This window comes from Chelonoidis abingdonii, chromosome 2 (assembly GCF_003597395.2).
Source record: "Chelonoidis abingdonii isolate Lonesome George chromosome 2, CheloAbing_2.0, whole genome shotgun sequence".
NCBI lineage: Eukaryota > Metazoa > Chordata > Testudines > Testudinidae > Chelonoidis > Chelonoidis abingdonii.
This window is the reverse complement of record NC_133770.1, coordinates 294,524,023-294,545,304: the sequence shown is the minus strand read 5'-3', so window position 1 is coordinate 294,545,304 and position 21,282 is coordinate 294,524,023.

Below are 21,282 nucleotides of genomic sequence, written 5' to 3'. Positions count from 1 at the left end.
TTGAGGTGGCTTCCAGAGCCTAGCATCCCTTCCCCAAGCTCCACATAAGAGCAGATGGCAGGTTCTTTCCTGCTCCCAGACTACACAGGGAGGTGGGCACTGCACTGTGGTGGGGGCTCCAATCCTACTTCCGGTCTCCCAAAGTGGCTCTTCATAACGGGGTATTTGGGTGAGGCATGGATGGGAACCCACAGGTTGTTCCCCTACACAGCACCACAATCTGCTTTTACACACACGTTTATTTACCAGAGCCATGCTACAGGAAGGTGCTTAGAGAGAGGGATTCAAGAACAGCTGTGACAAGAGTGCAGGATACGTCCTTCTGAGCATCCGCTGGTGAGTTTCCTTGAAACTAATCTCATTTTATGCTCACCTTATTGTCTGACTGAATTATTTTTGAATGGGGTGAATTGGCTGCATCCAGTTAGCTGGTTGTTCTCAAGTGATAAATTGGGGCTTAATGAAATCAGAATGAGATTATCAACAGTAACCAGGCTGTGACTTTTCTTAACTGACATAATGCATCATACTAAGATCCACTTGTCTTCCTCAATCAATTGTATCACATTAACTCCTCAAGCCAAGATAAGGAACTGCAAAGGGGCGTTTCTTTTTCGGAGAGCATTGAAATTTGAAAGACTCAAGGTTATTTGAGCAAAGAACTGGAAATGAATTTTGCATTATCTGACAGCAGTTCCCAGCCCATATCAGGAAAAAAAATCGTATGTGTTAAGTATGCAGCAAGGATCCTACAGAGTTGAAAAGACTTCAAACTAATCATATTGCAGTCTGTGTTGACTGAGAAGCTTTCTTGTTTTCTAGGCAGAACTCGAAACCTAAATGAGATTGTAATGCATTAAAGAGCACTGAGTAACTATCCTGAACTTCATCCAAACATGAGAAATCTGCTACACAGAGGTTTTTCCATGTATTTTTTGTAAGAAAATGATGGTATTTTTTACATTTATCACAGCTGCCTTTGTGTCTGTGATAAAATCTGAAGTGAGAGAACAGGGGAGGGGGTGAAGGCAAATGATTCTCTACCTTGATAAATAGTGAAAATGTGATTTTTTTTCCCCCAACCACCACAGTGAAAATCTGAGTCTAGGTCTTTCAGCTGATGTAAGCCACCCCAGCTCCACTGACTTCAATTTACATCATCTAAAAATCTTGCTCTGTGGTCACAAATATTGGGCCAGATTGTGATATTCTCACCTAAGCTGAATGGTCTCTTGAACAGCCACACTGAAGCCATAAAATGTCTTGTGGAGTAAAGTACACCTCAGTGTGTGTAAGGATATTACAGTCTGTGTATTGCAGTCTCTTACCAGCTGTGGCCAAAAGGGCTAATGGGATTCCTGGATATATAAAGAGTGGGATATTGAGTAGAAGCAGTGAGATGCTATTACATCTGTATTTACCACTTGTCCAACCATCACTGGAATATAGTGTCCATTTCTGGTGTCCACAGTGCAAAAAGGATGGTGATAAATTGGAGAGGGTTCAAAGAAAAGAACCATGAGAATGGTTAAAGGATTAGAAAACATGGCGTACTGTGATAGACTCAAGGAACCCAACCTGTTTAGTTTAACAAAGAGAAGGTTAAGGGGTGACTTGATCACAGTCTAAAAATACCTACATGGAATCAGAAATTTGATAATGGGGGGGGCTCTTCCATCTAGCAGTAAAAGGTATAATGAGACTCGATAGCTGGAAGCTGCAGCTAGACAAATTTAGAGTAGGAATAAGATGCACATTTTTAACTGAGAGGGTAAGTAACTATTGGAACAACTTACCAAGGGTTGTGCTGAATTCTCCATCATTGGACATTTTTAAATCAAGATTGGAGGTTTTTCTAAAAGCTCTGCTCTAGTCCAAACAAGAATTAATTCAGGGATTTCCTTCGGCTGTATTATGCAGTAGCTCGGACTAGATTATCACAATGATCCTTTCTGGTTTATAACTATGAATCTTTCCTATTAAGAAAATATGGCTGAGTCCTGGAACACTTATTCACATGAGCAATCCTTTACTTATATGAACAGCTCCATTGCCCCTCAACCATGAACTTTCCTAGAACCAGCCTCAAAACTGACCTTAAAGGTTCTGAAATAACCAATCGACTCATCATTTTTATTTTTTCTTGCACTTCTTCACATCTGTCTAGGACCAGAGGTGCCAAAACACCTTGAGAAATGCTGTTTGTCAGAAAGAGCCCCCTGTTAGTCACATAGCTCCATGTTCTTGTAAAATAGGAGAGAGATTAAAATGCTAGGTTTGATTTAGGAATATTGGACTTGCCATGGAAATCAGTACATTTAAAATACTCTGGTTCATGGTACTCTGGCTCACGGTACTCTGGATTTACATCAGTCCAAAAAGGACCATTCACAGAGGCTTCCATTTCTAGCCTGACAACTGAAGGCATGAGGAAATAGATAACCAGCTCCCACTATAATTGTGGGGACAAAGATGTGGATTTTCCCATGCAAGACATCAATGATATAGCTAGACAATTATCATAGAATCATAGAATATCAGGGCTGGAAGGTACCTCCGGAGGTCATCTAGTCCAACCCCCTGCTCAAAGCAGGACCAATCCCCAACTAAATCATCCCAGCCAGGGCTTCGTCAAGCCTGACCTTAAAAACCTCTATGGAAGGAGATTACACCACCTTCTCGGTAACCCATTCCAGTGCTTCACCACCCTCCTAGTGAAAAAGTTTTTCCTAATATCCAACCTAAGCCTCCCCCACTGCAACCTGAGACAATTACTCCTTCTGTCATCTGCTACCACTGAGAACAGGCTAGATCCATCCTCTTTGGAACCCCCTTTCAGGTAGTTGAAAGCTGCTATCAAATCCCCCCTTGTTCTTCTCTTCTGCAGACTAAACAATCCTAGTTCCCTCAACCTCTCCTCCTAAGTCATGTGCTCCAGCCCCCTAATCATTTTGTTGCCCTCCGCTGGACTCTTTCCAATTTTTCCACATCCTTCTTGTAGTGTGGGGCCCAAAACTGGACACAGTACTCCAGGTGAGGCCTCACCAATGTCGAATAGAGGGGAATGATCACGTCCCTCAATCTGCTGGCAATGCCCCTACTTATACAGCACAAAATGCCATTAGCCTTCTTGACAACAAGGGCAAACCGTTGACTCATATCCAGCTTCTCATCCCTGTAACCTCAGGTCCTTTTCTGCAGAACTGCTGCCTAGCCACTCGGTCCCTAGTCTGTAGCAGTGATGGGATTCTTCCGTCCTAAGTGCAGGACTCTGCACTTGCCCTTGTTGAACCTCATCAGATTTCTTTTGGCCCAGTCCTCTAATTAGTCTAGGTCCCTCTATATCCTATCCCTACCCTCACTTGAAACAACACTATCTTTCTTCCAGGAACCAGCCCATTCAAATAATTACCGAGGTGCGTTTAGTTAGAGGAAGGACACTTATAAAAGATCATATTGGGAACTAGTTCATTAAATAAAAATAAAAAAGTCAAATTCAGATGAGACCTACACAGGATTGTGTGATGGCCATGATGCTTAAAAAGAATGACTGTACATTCAATGTCATGGGGAAAATCTCCCTCTCTGGCCACTAACTTTTCTAAATGTCTCTTTCTCCAGTGTATCATTGTAACTACCCTCTAATTCAGAGGTGAGCAAACTATGGCCTGCGGGCCACATCCAGCCCGTGGGACCCTCCTGCCCGACCCCTGAGCTCCTACCCCAGGAGGCTAGCCCACAGCCCCTCCCCTGCTGTTCCCTCTCCCCCGCAGCCTCAGCTCACTCCACCACCGGCGCAATGCTCTGGGCAGTGGGGCTGCGAGCTCCTGAGGGAGTGCAGCTGCAGAGCCCAGCCTGACCCAGTCTCTGTGCTGTGTGGGGGTGTGGCTGACTGTCCTGGTGTTCTGGGCAGCGCGGCTGCAGTGCTGCCAGCTACCGGTGCTCCAGGCCGCACAGTAAAGGGGCAGGAAGCAGGGGGGTTGGATAGAGGGCAGGGGAGTTCGGGGTGGTGTTCAGGGGGTAGGTGTGTGGATAGGGGTTGGGGTGGTCAGAGGACAGGGAACAGGGGGGTTGAATGGGGGCAAGGGTCCTGGAGGGGGCAATCAGGAATGAGAGGGGGGTTGGATGGGGTGGTGGGGGGCAGTCCGGGGCAGGGGTCCCAGGGGGCTGTCAGGAAGGAGAAGGGGCTTGGATAGGGGGCTGTCAGGGGACAGGGAGTGGGGGGTTGGAAGGGCCAGGAGTCTCAGGGGGGCTGTCAGAGGGCGAGAAGCAGGAGGGGTCATATAGGGGGTGGGGCCAGGCCACGCCTGGCTGTTTGGAGAGGCACAGCCTCCGCTAACTGGCCCTCCATACAATTTTGGAAACCCAATGCGGCCCTGATGCCAAAAAGTTTGCCTGCCCCTGCTCTAATTGCTTTTGGGAGCCCTGAAGCAGCCAGTATGCATCTGAACTCCTGCATCTTTGCTGCTGACAATTTCTGATTCCTGTGCAGTTTAGAAGGAGAATAAATTAAAATCAGGGCATCAAGATGACAGCTGTGATATTTTGTCAGGTGGAGGCAGGGTCTGTTTTGTTTCAGGGAAGCATACGAAGGGGCTGGTTCCTAGAAGAAAGATTATGCTGTTTCAATTGTCTAACTGAAGGCTTTCAAACCAAACTCCTCCAGAATGTTCCCCTTAGGAGGCCCTAAAGGAGCAGCAAAATGGCCCCATAAAAATGGCAGCTTCTCTGTCTCATTCCACTTTGGGATCTTTGAAAGTGACAGAGAAACATGATGCAAGTGCTTTGACTGAAAATGAACCCGATTCCATACCTAGCTTAGTAATATCCTTCCTCTGTTGTTCTAATGGCATCCCAGGCTCCTTTCCAGGACGACACCCAAACCTCTTTGGGTTTTGGTTGGATTTCTAGTATCAGAAGGTATTCTATTTCTTAGCCCCCAGGGCCTTGCTGTGCAAAGTGCCGAATGCTCTCTTTGCAGTCCCGTCATCCTCCTTTTGCCCTGATTAATCTGAAATGACCCAATTCATAGGACTGAAACCCTTTCTACCATGATGCCTAAAATAAACTTCCTCACTGATAATGGCTGTATAAGAATGATCCTTTGTTACCTGCTTCTTGTTCTGCTCAAATTCTTTTCTCCTTTTAATTCCTCCTTAGGGCCCCAATTCCACTCACAAGAATGAGCTGCATTCTATTCCTTTCCATGCATCAACAGAATTGCTCACCAAGCTCCACTCAATTATATCTGTGCAAATCTAATGAAGGCAATGGGACTGCACCGGTGTCACAGAGGACAGAGTGTGATAGCAACTGAGGCCTCTCCTTGCCTTGAAGAACCCTTCTTACTAGCAATGATGTGTGAAAAAGAAAGAATATGCTTGGCTCTTAGTGCTCTTGCTGAGATTTCTCTTGGAAGCTCCTAGTGACAAAGTGGATCTGCACCTTAGGCAGCTTCCTTAACAATAACTCTAAAATCAGATGTCTTACCCAACATTACAGCCATTTTCATAACAGCTGCCCAGAGAAATGCTAGGCTTCCTTTGAAAGATGCATCAAAATGGTTATTTTCTGAGCCAGTTTAATAATATATAGGGTTTGAAAATGAGCAGTGGAGAAAATCAGAACCTTAATCTCTGTCTTTTTTTAAAAAAATCTAAGGAGCTTTGTCTGGCTTCATAGACGTGTAACTCTTCTGCCCGTCTGAGCTGGCAGCAACAAGGGCCGGGTTCAGTATCCAGGGGTTCTGTTTCAATAATACAATGCAAAACCGGCTCGAGTCCCCACCCAGTGACCTGGGACAATTACACACACACCCCCGGGAGCCTCTAGGAGGCAATACTTCCCCTCTCGCAAGCACAGAGTCTGAGTGTAGCAAAATCCTTTTAATAAAGGAGGGAAATAATGCAGCATTATGTTGGGGAAAGACCACAAACAGGATTCATAACACAAACCATGAGCAAAAGACCCACCTCCAGGTAAGTTTGGCAGTGTGCTTTTCCCCTCAGAGTCATAAGTCCAGCAACCCAAAAAATTACCCAAAGTCCCAAAAGTCCAACACCCAAAAGCCTCTTGAGTCCAGCAACCCAAAAATCACCCAAAAGTTCAACAACCCAAAAGTCTCTGTCCCTGGTCAGTGCAACCCCAGAGTTCAAAAGTTTATCTGCAGTGCCCCCCCCCCCCCAAGCCTGCAGAGGGGCACAGGGTGTTAAGGGGCACCTTACGTGGTCCAAGACCGACTGCCTCACCTCTCCATGGGGTTCTGCTGCAGCCTTCACTGCAAGCCACTCCACCAGCCACTCTGCTCCACCAGCTGTCCCGTGAGCTGCTCCACAAACTGCTCTGTTCCACCAGCTGCTCCACCAGCTGCTCCACCAGCCACTGCAGTCATCCCACAAACTGCTCTGCTCTGCCAACAACATATCTTCAGCCCCACCCAGCACTCGGTGATTTCAGCTTGTAGTAGGAGAGCCTCAGTGCTAGTACACCATTGGACCAACATGAATTCAGCTCAGCAGCCTATGACTAGACTCCTAATGGAATCAAAATTAGCTTCAATATTCCACAGTAGAGAGAGAAAGTACAATTAGCAGTTCGGGCCCTCAAAAGGCACCCATACTATCAGATGCAAAAACCTATTTCCCAACCTCTCCCAGTTCATTAGGTTTTGGAACCCATGTCCCTTGTCTAGCAAGTGCTACTTAGTTGATGATGGGTCCCTCTATCATAAAACAGTTTCGTTGTCCTTGATTCACATAATCAGGGTAACAACCCTTTATTCTTCCTGCCCCAATAACAGAGAAACTGGGTATCCCACATCAGCCAAAGTGACCATTTTGGGCAGCTGTGGACTCATGCTAGGGAGGGTGGGTGTGCCTATGCAAACAAGATCAGCGCCTGAAGTTCTTTTCCACAACTCACCACAATTCACCACCAGATGTCGGGGTAGAGCTCATCCTGACTACTTGCAGATGTATTCAAAGTATAATCTATTGTTGTTTTGCCACCAGTATTGTTAGCTTTATGCCATGAGGGGCCTGGCTTTTTCTTTACTTTTCCTTTCCACCACTTCTGTAATGCCCTTCATAGAAGTAATAACAGAAGAGTAAGTATGGTCATTTTGTTCCTTGGACAGCAGCTGTATCATAGTCAGCGTGGCAAATGATGCCTCTGCCCAGCATCAATTTCATGGCTTCTTTTGGAACAACCCCGAGTCTCCCTGTACCAAGAGCCATCAATTTCAGTGGGCTTCGGATCAGGCCACATGTACTCTTTCTCTCCTTTACCTTCAAATCCATCCCTTTCATGAAGCTCTCTATTGATCTCACCAGTGTTGTCTCCCAAGCCTCCTTGCAGCTGTACCAGTGTCTCACATATTGCATTTCTGCAGTGGCAGTGCAAGCTCCACATGCAGGGACTGGATCTTTTCTGTGTTTTGTCAAGCATCACGAACTGGTACAGGGTACACCGAATAACAATATAACACTATGTCTACCTGTAAAATGCCTGTATCACTTTAAATTGTATAAATGGAGAGAGATGAAGGAGCGCAGTGAGCATTAGAATGCAGGCATTTGGTTTTCATGAGCACCAGAGAGGAGGGATATGACTTCCTGTCTAGCCAGGGGTATATTTACAAAGGATTGGACAGTGCTTTAGGGTTTTGTGGTCAGAAGTGTGAGATCTTGGAACCCCAACGCAGGCAAGCAAAACAGAGGTCTCCATGCTCAGCTGTCTAGGTAGCATCATCCTAGCCCATGCCTCAGTCAATTCAGCTTTCTTCCGTATATCATAGCAGTTAATGTAATTGGAATCACTTATTTTAATTGCCAAGTATGTCTTTTTTTTCACACTAATACTGCTCCCAGTCCCAATGTCAAACACTTTAAAATTACAGCATAACCCCTCGTATTTTGTCTGTTGCTTCTTACTATAATGGCGTTAATCCCAATGCGCTGATGTTTGGCACTAAAACAATCATGGCTTCTATGTTATTTCTGCTGCCGCCCTGGATTCAGCAAACTCAACCCTTGTTTTCAAAATGCATTGTTTTTAAAGGCAAATTAGCTCATGTTTGTCAAGTTTTTTGAAAATGTGTCAAGTACTAAGTGGGATTATTATTTAATTGTGATTATTATTTAAGTGTGATCCAGAACTTTTGCTAAAGAAGATCAGATGCTGCAGAGAACAGGAAGTTTGGTATTAAATCCAGCTAAAGAAACAATGACATTGTGTCTGATCTCACTCCACTTTTACACCAGTGTAAATCTGGAGCAATTTCTGATTTCCACTGAGGCGAGAGCAGAATCAGGTCCAGCAACTCCTGCTGAAGTCCTGAGTAGTGAGGGTGTGTCACTTTAGTACTCAGCCCTTATATATTTATCACTTTCAAATCATTGTAGAAACATTCACTGATTAATCCTTATAGTACCCCTAGAAGACATAGTGTCCTCATGGGGAGGGAAACCCTGCAAGATGAGCCCGTATTGGAAGTCTATGTCAGATTCCAACCCAGAGCATTGCTTCTTGTCCAGTGCTTGGAACACGCTTTTCCCTTCCTGTTGAAATACTTTAAAACCTGCCTGTCCCCATTTGAAAAGGCTGCAGTTGCGACCCCTTTGCATCAGAACAGCAAGTGAAGGAATATTTAAAAGAAAGAGCCTCAGATGTAGCCTATGGGATCCTGGGGTAGAATATCCATTGGGAAGCAGGGGGGTTCCAGGAGCACTAGGCAACCCTTGTACCAAGGGGATGTAGAGCAGTGCTAGCCAGAAAGTGCTTGGGCAGGGCAGCATAGCTTCATCACATCCTGTCCATAATTGCCTGTCCACTCCTGAGGTGCATGGGGCACAGGAGACAGAGAAGTGTGACTTACACATGCCTGCATCAGCTCCAGTGTATCTAGCCGTCACTGTCTTGGAGACTCTCTGACACAGCTTAATGCCCAACTGGAAGGCATTCAGATACTATGATGGTGCAGGGGTGGCTCCAAGCAGCAGCATGCCAAGCGCGTGCCTGGGGCGGCAAGCCATGGGGGGCGCTCTGCCGGTCACTGCGAGGGTCCGTTGGTCCCGTGGCTTTGGCGGACATCCCGCAGGCATGCCGCTGAATCTGCGGGACCAGGGACCTCCCGCAGGGAGCCTGCCTGACATGCTTGGGGTGGCAAAATACCTAGAGCCGACCCAGGAGGATGAGTATGAGATAAACACCTATGTTGAATAAGATGGAAAAGAATACTTGCTTCACATGTCACACAGGACCCCTCAGTCTTCTGACCTTTCTCACTGGTTCACACGGTCTATCTCTGGGAGCCCCTTGTGCCAGTGTGCTGGGTAGCAGACTGGGTGTGAACCAGTATTTAAGAGTGAGAGTCGGCCATTTGTAAATGTCTTGCTTGTGGTCCTGCACTCCAGCGTCGGAGCTATTGCATTGATTTTCCTGGGATAGTCTCTAGCAAGGGAGACATGTTCTTCCAGATAGACCTACTGCAGCCAGTGAGGGAGTTAGTTTAACAACAACAGTCAGACTGTCTGGACAAAAGATTGTTAGTGGTCTATGGGGAGAGACAAACCATTGTTTTTCCTTCAAGCTCATCAGGGTTCAAACATCAGCCGAGTTCAGTTCTCTAGCCAGCAGATTTCTACTGGGTGCTTGTTTCTAAATTTGGCACTACGATCCTAGTCCTACCATCTGTTCTGCTTCCCTGAAAGGAAATCACCACCAACTGTATTTGCAGTTGCTTGTTGACTAGCAACAAAGAGCATAGACTGGTTTGCTCAGAGTAAAGATTCTCCTGCCTCAGTTGGCTAACTTCTTGTATAGCTCATAACCAATCACATAACCACTTCTTCAGAGCCCTGTCTGCTCTCAGCGTTCTTGGCTTCAGTCTGCTATGCCCTTTGTTGCACCAGGATACCGTACATTGCCATTACCAAACAGGTCTGCAGAAAGGACATTCACTTATATTGTACTGGCAAAAAGCAGGGAGAACATCACACGTCCAAATGTTTGCAGAAGAAAATTAAGAAACATTTTTTGGCTGAAAAATTTCAGCCAGCTCTAGTCAGGACCTCGGTTTTATGATTCAGCCACATCTGGCTAGATAAAAAAAAACAATGGCTTTTCATATAGCCCAAACAGCCACGTGAACACATTAATACAGATGGTTTTATATGTGCAAAGTGTTCATTTCCCACTGAAACATTATCAGAATTGCCCAGTTCCTTGCAAACTGAAAGATCACAAGTTACAGCCATTGCAAGAGATTCAGGAAATCCCTTCCATAGAAATGGGACAATATCCCTTAAAAACCAATGTTTGAGCACAGCTTCTAAACAAAGACAATATATCATAACACTACAGAATTTTTTTTCCTCCACTGGAAGTGAGTTAAAATAGAGGGGAACAAAATCAAAATAAGAAAACAGAAATGTGATGAACAAATGTAAAGAAAATAAAAATAAGGAAATTATGTAGCCTAATATTTTCCTTTAAATATCTAAATGTTGACTGCCTAGGAAAGAACATAAGTCACTTTGATTCTTTACAGAACAGATTATATTTTTCTCACAAACACAATTATCTCTTTATAAACTCTTCCAAGTTGTAATTATGACCCTTAAAGTGAAAGTAAGACTTGAGAATTTTTAGTCTCAGATGTTATTTACTGAAGCTTTACTTGAGTCAATATTAATCTCATAAAAGAAATTGGAATCAATTCTTATGGTATTTTTGGAGGCAAATTGGCTTTTAGCCCAGAGAAACCTATGCATTTTCCTGTTCTTCTGGGTCTTTTGATCTCTCACTAGCAACTCTCTTTCATTTAATTTCAAACATAAGTTTGATACAATGATTTTTTTAATAAAATATGATTTTAGATTGAAAGAAATGCATATACCATGTAGGCAAGTGTAGCAACATCCTAGTTAAAGCTGTGTTGAGGTTTTCACATAAAGTGGGATCACATAATACAGAAATATATACATCTTAGATTAGTAAATGTGAAAGCTGACACACATATGCACCACACATATATTTATGTGCATACACACACACTCACACACATACACTACTGAAGAAGTTAGTATCTTGCTTTATGTAACTGGGCTGATCCTACATCCAGGTGATGTAGTATCAGGACCTCAGGATGCAAACCAGGTCTATACTCATCAGCAGGTACTGTGGGTGTCTGCTCACAAGTGGGTTCTGTCATTAAGAAAAGTCTGCACATCTGTCTGTACAAAGAGATATTAGATTGCTTGGCAGCAGGGCAGGTGTGTTGCTACTGGTGCTGCTATCAGCAACCTGGGTGATGCCACATCATTCCTGGAATTACTACCAGCCAGCCACAAGGAGTACTTCTGGGAATGATTATGCCATATTACTCCCATCTGGGGTACCCTCAACAACCAAATACATTGTTTCTGAAAATGTGCATTGCACAGTGATCAATATGGTATTTAGGAGAAAAGCTTTTGAGGAGGCTCGCTATGCTCTTACTAAAAAAAAGGAGGTTTTTGCTCTTCCACAAAGATCATTCATAAAAATGGACAGTAAAAGGGTGAGTATGTAACTCTGGAGTGACCCTTGATTGATGCCCTTGCCAGGTCTTGGGCAGAGCGATCGTTCTTAGTAGTAACGGTTCAAAATTTCAGTTCTGAAACCCTTCTTATGTCAGCAACATTCAGATTCCAAGTCAAACCCAAGCCTAGAACTTTGTTTTCAACATTTCCTAAGCTTTTCTGATCCTTTATCTTGGTTTAACACACACAAAAACATTTAACTTGCCATTTTGTCTTTTGTATGCAATGCACATTGTACATGCGCTGTTTGAGAAGAGGTTGGATGGAAGGGGTTTGGCGTAGGGCTAATCTAAGAGGACATGTTATAGCAGGGATATACACAGACTGCTGCAGCAAAGCAAAGATCAGTAATCTCTTATTTAGATAATGATGGGTCAATAGGATATACTAAGAATATTTCCAAACCTTTGATCAAATATTTTATCTTTACCTTCAGTGCCCTAGATGACACCTGGCTATCTACGGTAATCTGATTATTATACAATATAGAGTGGGAGGATTAATGAAACTGAGATGGAGTGGCAAGCATGTAGTAATCAATATGGATTTCAGCACAAAAAGAATTCAACAATATGGATCAATTTTATAATCATAGAATCATAGACTATCAGGGTTGGAAGATACCTCAGGAGGTCATCTAGTCCAACTCCCTGCTCAAAGCAGGACCAACCCCAACTAAATCATCTCAGCCAGGGCTTTGTCAAGCCAGGCCTTGAAAACCTCTAGAGATGGAGATTCCATCACCTCCCTAGGTAACTCATTCCAGTGCTTCATCACCCTCCTGGTGAAATAATGTTTCCTAATATCCAACCTAGACATCCCCTACTGCAACTTGAGACCATTGCTCCTTGTTCGGTCATCTGCCACCACAGAGAATAGCTGAACTCCATCTTCTTTGGACCCCCCTCCCTGTCAGGTAGCTGAAGTCTGCTATCAAATCCCCCCTCACTCTGCTCTTCTGCAGACTAAATAAGCCCAGTTCCCTCAGCCTCTCCTCATAAGTCACGTGTCCCAACCCCCTAATCATTTTCATTGCCCTCCGCTGGACTTTCTTCAATTTGTCCAGATCCCTCGTGTAGCGGGGGCCCAAAACTGGATGCAATACTCCAGATGTGGCCTCACCAGTGCTGAATAGAGGGGAATAATCACTTCCCTCGATCTGCTGGCAATGCTCTGACTAATACAGCCCAATATGCTGTTGGCCTTCTTGGCAACGAGGGCACACTGCTGACTCATATCCAGCTTCTCGTCCACTGTAATTCCCAGGTCCTTTTCTGCAGAACTGCTGCTTAGCCAGTGGTCCCCAGGCAGTAGTAGTGCATGGGATTCTTCCATCCTACATGCAGGGCTCTGCACTTCTTCTTGTTGAACCTCATCAGATTTCTTTTGGCCCAATCCTCCAATTTGTCTGTCATTCTGGACCCTGTACCTACCCTCCAACATATCCACCTCTCCCCCTAGCTTAGTGTCATCTGTGAACTTGCTGAGGGTGCAATTAATCCCATCATCCAGATAACTGATAAAGACGTTGAACAAAACTGGCCTCAGGACAGACCCCTGGGGCATTCCGCTTGATACCAGCTGCCCAACAATCTACCCAGCTTTCTATCCATCTTATATTCCATTCATCCAATCCATACTTTTTTTAACTTGCTGGCAAGAATACTGTGGGAGACTATATCAAAAACTTTGCTAAAGTCAAGGTATATCACATCCACCATTTCCCTCATATCCACAGAGCCAGTTATCTCACCATAGAAGGCAGTCAGGTTGGTCAGGCATGATTTGCCCTTGGTGAATCCATGTTGACTGTTCCTGAATATATAATAGAGATATGTACACACAAAGGCCCCTTGCCAACCTACCCAAGAAATGAGTTGTTGAGATCCTTACTGAAATATCTCAAGGAAAAGATGAGGAATTAGATTAGGCTAGAAAAACTTATAAATGTGCAAGGGAAGGTTCAGAAAGTGACTCTAGCAGAAAATGTAAACTCTGGAAAAGATAAATACCTATCAGGATGCCAAGAACTGCTTATGCAAAAGCAGCAACAATCCAAGAGTGAGCCAAAGCCTGATGGGTAGGTTCCGAGAAATGGAAATAGTGGGATTAAAAGAGACACAAGGTTGAAATGTCAGCAAGAAACTCTCTAGAACCATGAGAAAAGGAAAAAGGAAATAGAAAGATCATTGGACTAAAACCACTAAGTGACAAGGATGAAAACTAAGAGGGGGAAGAGGATAGAGGATGATGTGCTCATACAATAATGCTAGCAGCACATTCTTAGGGTATGTCTACACTATGAAATTAAATCGATTTTATAGAAGTCGATTTTTAGGAAATCGATTTTATATAGCAGATTGTGTATGTCCCCACTAAGTGCATTAAGTCTGTGGAGTGTTTCCTCACTATCAAGGCTAGCATCGACTTACGGAATGACGCACTGTGGGTAGCTATCTCACAGTTCCCGCAGTCTCCACAGTCTCTGGGTTAAGCTCCCAAAGCCTGATGGAGCAAAAACATTGTCACAGGTGGTTTTGGGTACATGTCGTCAGTCACCCCTCCCTCTGAAAGCAACGACTGTCAATCATTTCGCGCCTTTTTTCCTGGGTTACCCATGTAGATGCCATACCATGGCAAGCATGGAGCCCACTCAGCTCACCATCATGCACTTTAAAAGCTCGCTGGTGCTGTTTGCTGACTAGGTCAGACCTCAGCGCAACCAACATTCCCATTGTTATTGCTGCTTGCTGTGTGCTCCGTAATATCTGTAAGAGTAAGGGGGAGATGTTTATGACAGGGTGGAAGGTTGAGGAAAATCGCCTGGTGTCCAATTTTGAGCAGCCAGACACCAGGGCGATTAGAAGAGCACAACAAGGTGCTCTGCACATCAGAAAGGCTTTGAAAGCCAGTTTCATGACTGGCCAGGCTATGGTGTGACAGTTGTGTGTATTTCTTTTTGATGCAAACTCACTTCCTTTGTTGATTTTAATTCCCTTTAAGCCAACCACCCTCCCCTCTTTCTAATAAAATAACTTGTTTTGAAACCATGCATTCTGTCTTTATTAATTAAAAAAAATGAGATCATGGACAAAGTAGCCTGTGTGAGGTGAGGGAGGACACAGCCACATTACTTATTGTAGCCACTCTAAAAATCAAACCGTTTGAATGACAGCCTTCTGTTGCTCAGGCCATCCTCTGGAGTGAAGTGGCTGGGTGCCCGAAGCCTCCTGCCTGCATTCTTGAGCCTCTGGGTGAAGAGGCTATGGAACATGGGGAGGAGGGTAGGCGGATATACTGTGGATGCAGCAGGAGTCTGTGTTCTTGCTGGCTTTCCTGCAGCTCCAACAGACATGTCGTCATGTCTGTTTGCTCCCCCATTAGCCTCAGCATCGCATCCTGCCTCCTCTTCGCGCTCACTTAATTCTTTCCTGGCCTCTGCCACCGAATGCCTCCATGCATTAAGCTGTCTCTATCAGTGCGGGAGGACTGCATGAGCTTGGAAAACATGTCATTGTGTGTGCGTTTTTTTCACCTTCTAATGTGCGATAACCTCAGGGACGGAGATGGTAGTGGGAGGGTAGAAACATTCTACACTTTACAATTCTGGGGGGACTGCATGGTCACCTGTGCTGCTGAGTGCTGCTGAGTTCGCCATGCTGACCAAACAGGAAATTAAATTCAAAAGTTCCCAGGCTTTTCCAGTGTACCTGGCTAGTGCATTGGAGTTCAAAGTGCTGTGGGCGATCCCCTGGCTGTTTCCCCCTGCCTGAGGGAATGCAGAGGATCTCCTGATTGTCTCCCCCTGCCTGAGGGAGTGAGGGCAACCCTCTGTCTCCCACTGCCTGAGGGGATTATGGATGATCCCCTGACTGTCTCTCCTTGCCTGAAGGGAGCGCAGGCAATCCCGTGACTGTCTCCCACTGCCTGAGGGGAGTGTGGGTGATCCCCGTCTCCCACTGCCTGAGGGAGAACGGGTGTTCCTGTGACTGTGTCCCACTGCCTGACTGTATCCTCTACCCGAGGGGAGTGCGGGTGATCCCTGGACTGTCTCCCCTGCCTGAGAGGAGCACATGTGATCCCCTGACTGTTTCCCCTGCCTGAGGGGAGCAAGTGTGATCCCTAGACTGTCTCCCCCGCCTGAGGGGATTGTGGGCAATCCCTGGACTGTCTCTCCCTGCCTGAGGCAGAGTGGGCAATCCCAGAACTGTCTCCTCTGCTTGGGTCATTGCCTATTTTGCCCTGAAAGGTATTTGCCAAACTACTCGGGGTGGAAACACTAAGGCACCCTATGCCATGGTGAATTTTTCCACTGGGAGTAACACCTATTGGGCTGCAGAGAAGTGCCCCCCTCCCGTGCAACTCGATGGCCTCGTCCCCTCACCACGCTCCAGCAGCTTCAGGCCTGCAGCACCTCATGAAGGTACATGGGCTCCTTCACATTACGAAACCCACTAGTGTGGAATAAACTGGACTTGTGAATTCAGGGAAATCCACCCTGGGGGATGCGTTATTTGCTGGTCATCTGGTGTTACTGATGTACTCACTTCAAATTCATCTGGCTCGTCCCTTCATTTGCTTCCTCTCTATTTCCTCTTGGACATAAATTCTTCATTGTTTGTTGGTTCACCCATTATGGAGGTGTCAGAAGAGTATATGTATGAGGTATCAGGCTAGTGATAGGCCTAAGTACCGGGTCGGGGATAGTTCAAACCACACAGTAAGGTAAGACTGGGCTCTTGACTCCCTTAAACAGTCAGGTGGTGGCACTGTCAGTCAGTAGCTAAGAACCCACACTGCTGAACCCCACTGCAGCCAAAACAGAGGAACACTGGGTAATGACTCCTGGTGATGATTAGCTGCCCTTGGGGATACAACGGCCTTCAAAAACTCCTTATACTCCACCTCCCCTTCCCTCTGTCTTTTCTCAACTCTAGAGCTGGTTGACAAATTAGGCACATGACAAGGATTTTTTTTTTTTTTTGGTAGTCTTTTCCTACCTCCCAGGATCGTTACCTCATAGATTGCAAGATCAGAAAGGACCATTATGATCATCTAGTCCAGTGGTTTTTAAATTTTTTTCTGGTGACCTAGTTGAAGAAATTGTTGATGCCTGTGACCCAACGGAGCTAGGGGTAAGAGGTTTGGGGAGTGAGCTAAGGGCTGGGGTAGAGGGTTGGAGTGCGGAGGTGAGGATTGTGGGGTGGGGCTGGGAATGAGGGGTTCAGGGTGTGGGAGGGGATTCAGGGTTGGAGGAGAGGGTTGGGGTGTGGGAGGGGGTCAGGGCTCTGGTCTGGGGGTGCAGGCTCCGGGATGGGGCTGAGGATGAGTGGATTGGGGTGGAGGAAGGGACTCTGGGTTTGGCGGGGTTCAGGGCTGGGGCAGGAGATTGGGGCACAGGGCTGGGGCACAGGCTTACTTCAGGTGGTTCCCAGTCAGCGGCGCAGCCAGGGTGCAGAGGCAGGCACCGCAGACCATGCTGCACTGTGGAAGCAGCCAGCAGGTCCAGCTCCTAGGCAGAGACGCGCAAGCGACTCCCCGCAGCTCTCACCCACAGGCACCGCTCCGCACTCCCATTGGCCGGAAACAGTCTCATGACTGAGGCAGGGGGGTCAGGGCTGGGCCGGGGGTTGGGGTGCAGGAGGGGGTGCAGGTTCAGGGATGGGGCAGGGGGTTGGGTTCAGGAGGGGGTTCAGGGCTGAGGCCGGGGGTTGGGGTGCAGGAGGGGGTTCAGGGCTGAGGCAGAAGATTGGGTGTGGGAGGGGTTCAGTGTGCAGGCTCTAGCCTGGCACCGCTTACCGTGGCTCCTGGGTGACAGCACAGCAGGGCTAAGGCAGGATTCCCAGGATATAAACGGAAAACTCATCAAGGGTGTAAGACACTAATTCATGTTTTCCTGCTGCTCTTGCTGTGTCTGTGGCAACTTCACACACCTACTAATCCTCAGAACTGCAGCAGAGGGAGCTGTGAATGGATTTATGTGCAGCCACCAACATTTGGTTAACATTCTGTTAATATTTAAACAACAAATCTGTTAGCAGATTAATTGGCACTGTCACTTCCCAGCAGTTTTATGGGTAGTTCAAGCAGCTAGCAGGATATTCCTAAAAGGAAACATGTAGGGCTAAATATGTACAAATGCTGGATAAGACAAATGCTAAACATCCATGGGAGAGACGGTAATTACTGTCCTGTGCTGGCCTCATGGTGCTTCCCAAAAGCAGGAATCGCTGCTTCATCCAAAAGGGTGGCAGCAAAAGACATGAGCTGAATGATATAGGAATCACTTTGGCACATCTTCAAATGGCGAAGGTGATGTGCATATCAAGTGTCCAGCACTACTTTGACCTAGCAACACAGAAAACATAGAAAGAAAAGATGGGAACTGAGGGTCCACCAGAGCTGTTCCTACCACCTGTAATTCCTGGAAATGGTTCCTGTATGAAGCATGTCTACCTACCATGTGGGTCCTGGTCAATAACAGAAGGTGAAATTGACCCTGTACAGGGAGCCGGCACAAGCCCTATGCAGTGCTTAAATACTCAGCAGCATCTAACTCAAGCTGGTGCCATCAGTCACCTGCCTTGATGAATACCTCATTTTGGACACCAAGCTATTGGTAAAAATGCAGAGAAGAGGGGCTGCACTCACCCCAGGATTTGCAAGGTGAGTCCATCAGGGCCAATAGTCCCTGGAAAGTTCTCCAATTCCAAGAGGAATTCAACCTTCCAATGTGAAATTCCCTCCCCATCCCACATTATCCAAACATGGGGAGGTTTCAGCAGAATCTTTGAGCTTCAAGAGAAGTGATGAAAAGGTCTTATTTGCCTGAAAGTGAGCTGAGAATGGCCAATGCATTGGAGTAGTCAGTGGATGGACAAAGAGAAATATTGCTGCCCAAACTCCCAAGTCCATCTTTCATGAGCAATGTTTACTTTTGCTCTTCTCCTGCAGTTAATTCATTAGCTTGCACTTAGCACCATCTCCTTGATGCCATGTCAGATGCTCAGCAATAAAATCACTACAATTTATTTATAAACTCATAAAACACTGTTTTACTGCTATGCTTTGAGTGCACAGCCAGTGAGAGGAGTTATGTTTCCAAAGAGACTTGGTTCCGATTCTGCCCTTCACAGATTCTTTAGACACAAACAGTGCGGGCGGGAGGCAAGGGAGGGAACAACTGCACAGCATGGATAAGGCACTGCCAAGCGTTTAGGGACAAAACAAAATCAAAACCCCTCAAACTTCCAGCAACCCCTCCTGGGAAACCTCCACCTTCTTCTCCTGGATCTGGCTCAGCCTTTCCTGTTGATACTGCAGATTAGATGGGGATAATTAAGCCTGTGTATGTTCCATCCTATTTCCTTGCTCAGCCAGAGCGTAAGCAAATGAGACAGCCACATTTTATGCTTACAAAGACTCACAGCTCTTCCTTCTTATGGTACAACCATATGGGAGCCCCTGTTCATTCACCATCTGTGGCTCTTTGATGTGATAGACATGGTTGCTACCACCCATCCTAGACCCAGGCACATATTTCTACAATACACAAATCAGCACAATTTCTTCCATTGCAAAGATTTATGAAGTTAATCTTACATATATGACATTTCATTTATTTTATCACCTGTTGTTTGGATGTGTCTTGAGTCCATTTTCTCTCTTTATTTCTTGCTATTGTTCATGATTCCTCTCTCTGGGGATTTTTGCCACCTCCATCTCATTTAACACTCAACAGAATTATGTGTATGATTTTACAGGTGGTGAATGTACCTTATCTGTAAATTAATAAAAGGAAGTCTACTCTTGTGATATTTGTTTGTTTTTTTGCCTCCCTTGTTGGATTTTCATTTAATGCATTATTTTCTCTGCTATTATTATGTCCTAAATGCTATTAATATTAGTCTAGTGTTGGAGTTTTAAATATTGGTAGAAGGTTAGATTTGGGTATCCAGAATGGTCTTTAATCTCTTGGGAACGCATTAAGGTATCTCCATGATACAATTCACTGATTATAGAATACACACAATCTTCCCAGATTTGAAAAATCCCTAATTTTTTGGTGAATTATACTCTAGATTACATGAATTAACAGAGAGGGGAAATAGCTCACTTCAGGTAATGTTTTATTCCATGCCAATGTAACACGTTTTAAAAGGTGGATGATATCACTGCCTCTAGCGCTGAGTCCATATGAAGGATAACAGCCTATTACTTCTTCTAGCTAATGGAATTATTCCAGTAGGGCTCCAGCTCCACATTTTAGCAGCATGGCTGTGAAGTGGTGAGTCCTGCCCCAAGTGCTGATTGGTTAGAAAGAAGGAGATGGGAAGAATTGGCTTCTTCACCCCTCAGAGACCAAACTTGTTGGAAAGTTGGCAGAAAATCCCACCTTGCCTCCCTGCTGCCAGGAGGTCGTCTCTTGGAGGACTGGAATGCCACTCCAGAGGAGAAGCTCACTTAGCCCTGCCCATGGAGGGACAAGGAATTGGCTTCAGCCATCTGAGTAGCTCTGGGACACACCCTTGAAAAGGAGCCTGTAGGGAGGATAGGGACAGTGAGTATGTCCAAGGAGTAGTGCAGATGAAAGGCCCAAGGGCAGTATTCTGGTTCTGTCAATAAGACACAAGGCTTTACAGTAACAGATCTTTATTCCACTTATGAGAGACATTACAAACAGGGAGGCAGCACTGACTGCTTCCTTATCTTTTGTCACTGTGATCTGCCTCTGGTCTGGGGCGGACTGTTCTAGGTTCTGTCATACACAATATTGCACAGCTCAGGCCCTTGGAGGCTCTAGCAGCAGCAGCTCTTTCTTGTGGCTGGTAAGCTGTCTCTTGTAACACGAAGGATCAGAGTGGGTCCACGAATAGAAGCCAGTGGAGCAGCCTGAAGCAAGCTCAGCCGCGAGCTGTTATGAAGCTGATTTGGCTGACTAGGATTTAGCTAGGTCCATCCATCAGGGTAGTTAAAGGAAGGGGCCTTAAACTGGGCCAGCTTTCAAGGGGCCAGGACAGGTACAGTCGGCTGAGAGCCAATGGGGTTGAAGGGGTGACACAGGACAGCCAGCAGGAAGGAAGCATCAACTTAGGCCATGTCTACACTATGGGATAATATCGAATTAGCTAAAATCGGTTTTATAAAACTGATATTATAAATTCGATTTCATGCGGCCACACTAGGCACAGTAATGTCCGCGTGTCGCCTCGTTCCGAGCAACGTCGATTTGCTGAAAGCGTGCAAGTGGACTCTCTGCACGTAGCAGCTTCATAAGTTCCGCATCTCCCCCGCCCCCTTGAACGGCTGGAATCAACTATGGCTGGGCAGAGTGTTCTGGCGTAAAGTGTCGTTCAAGTGCAATTCCTTCCCCGGGAGAAGACATCACCTACAATTCCTTCGTGTCAGTTTTCCCGGGATAGCCACTGTCATACGCCCATAATCGCGAACGGCAGCCTCCGTTCAGACTTTTTTGTCCGCACCGTGAATGTACTGTGATCCGCACACAGAGACGGCATACCCCAGACGCTACACCAGCTAAGCATTCCTTGCTTATGCGCATGATAGCAAAGATGCTTACTGGCGTCGACGTCATACGCTGGATGAAACGGCAATGAAAGGGATTAACGCCCCCCTCTGTACTCGTCCGCTGCTATCATGAATGCCCCTCTAGCAGATCTGCCGGGCAAGGCAAAAAGCA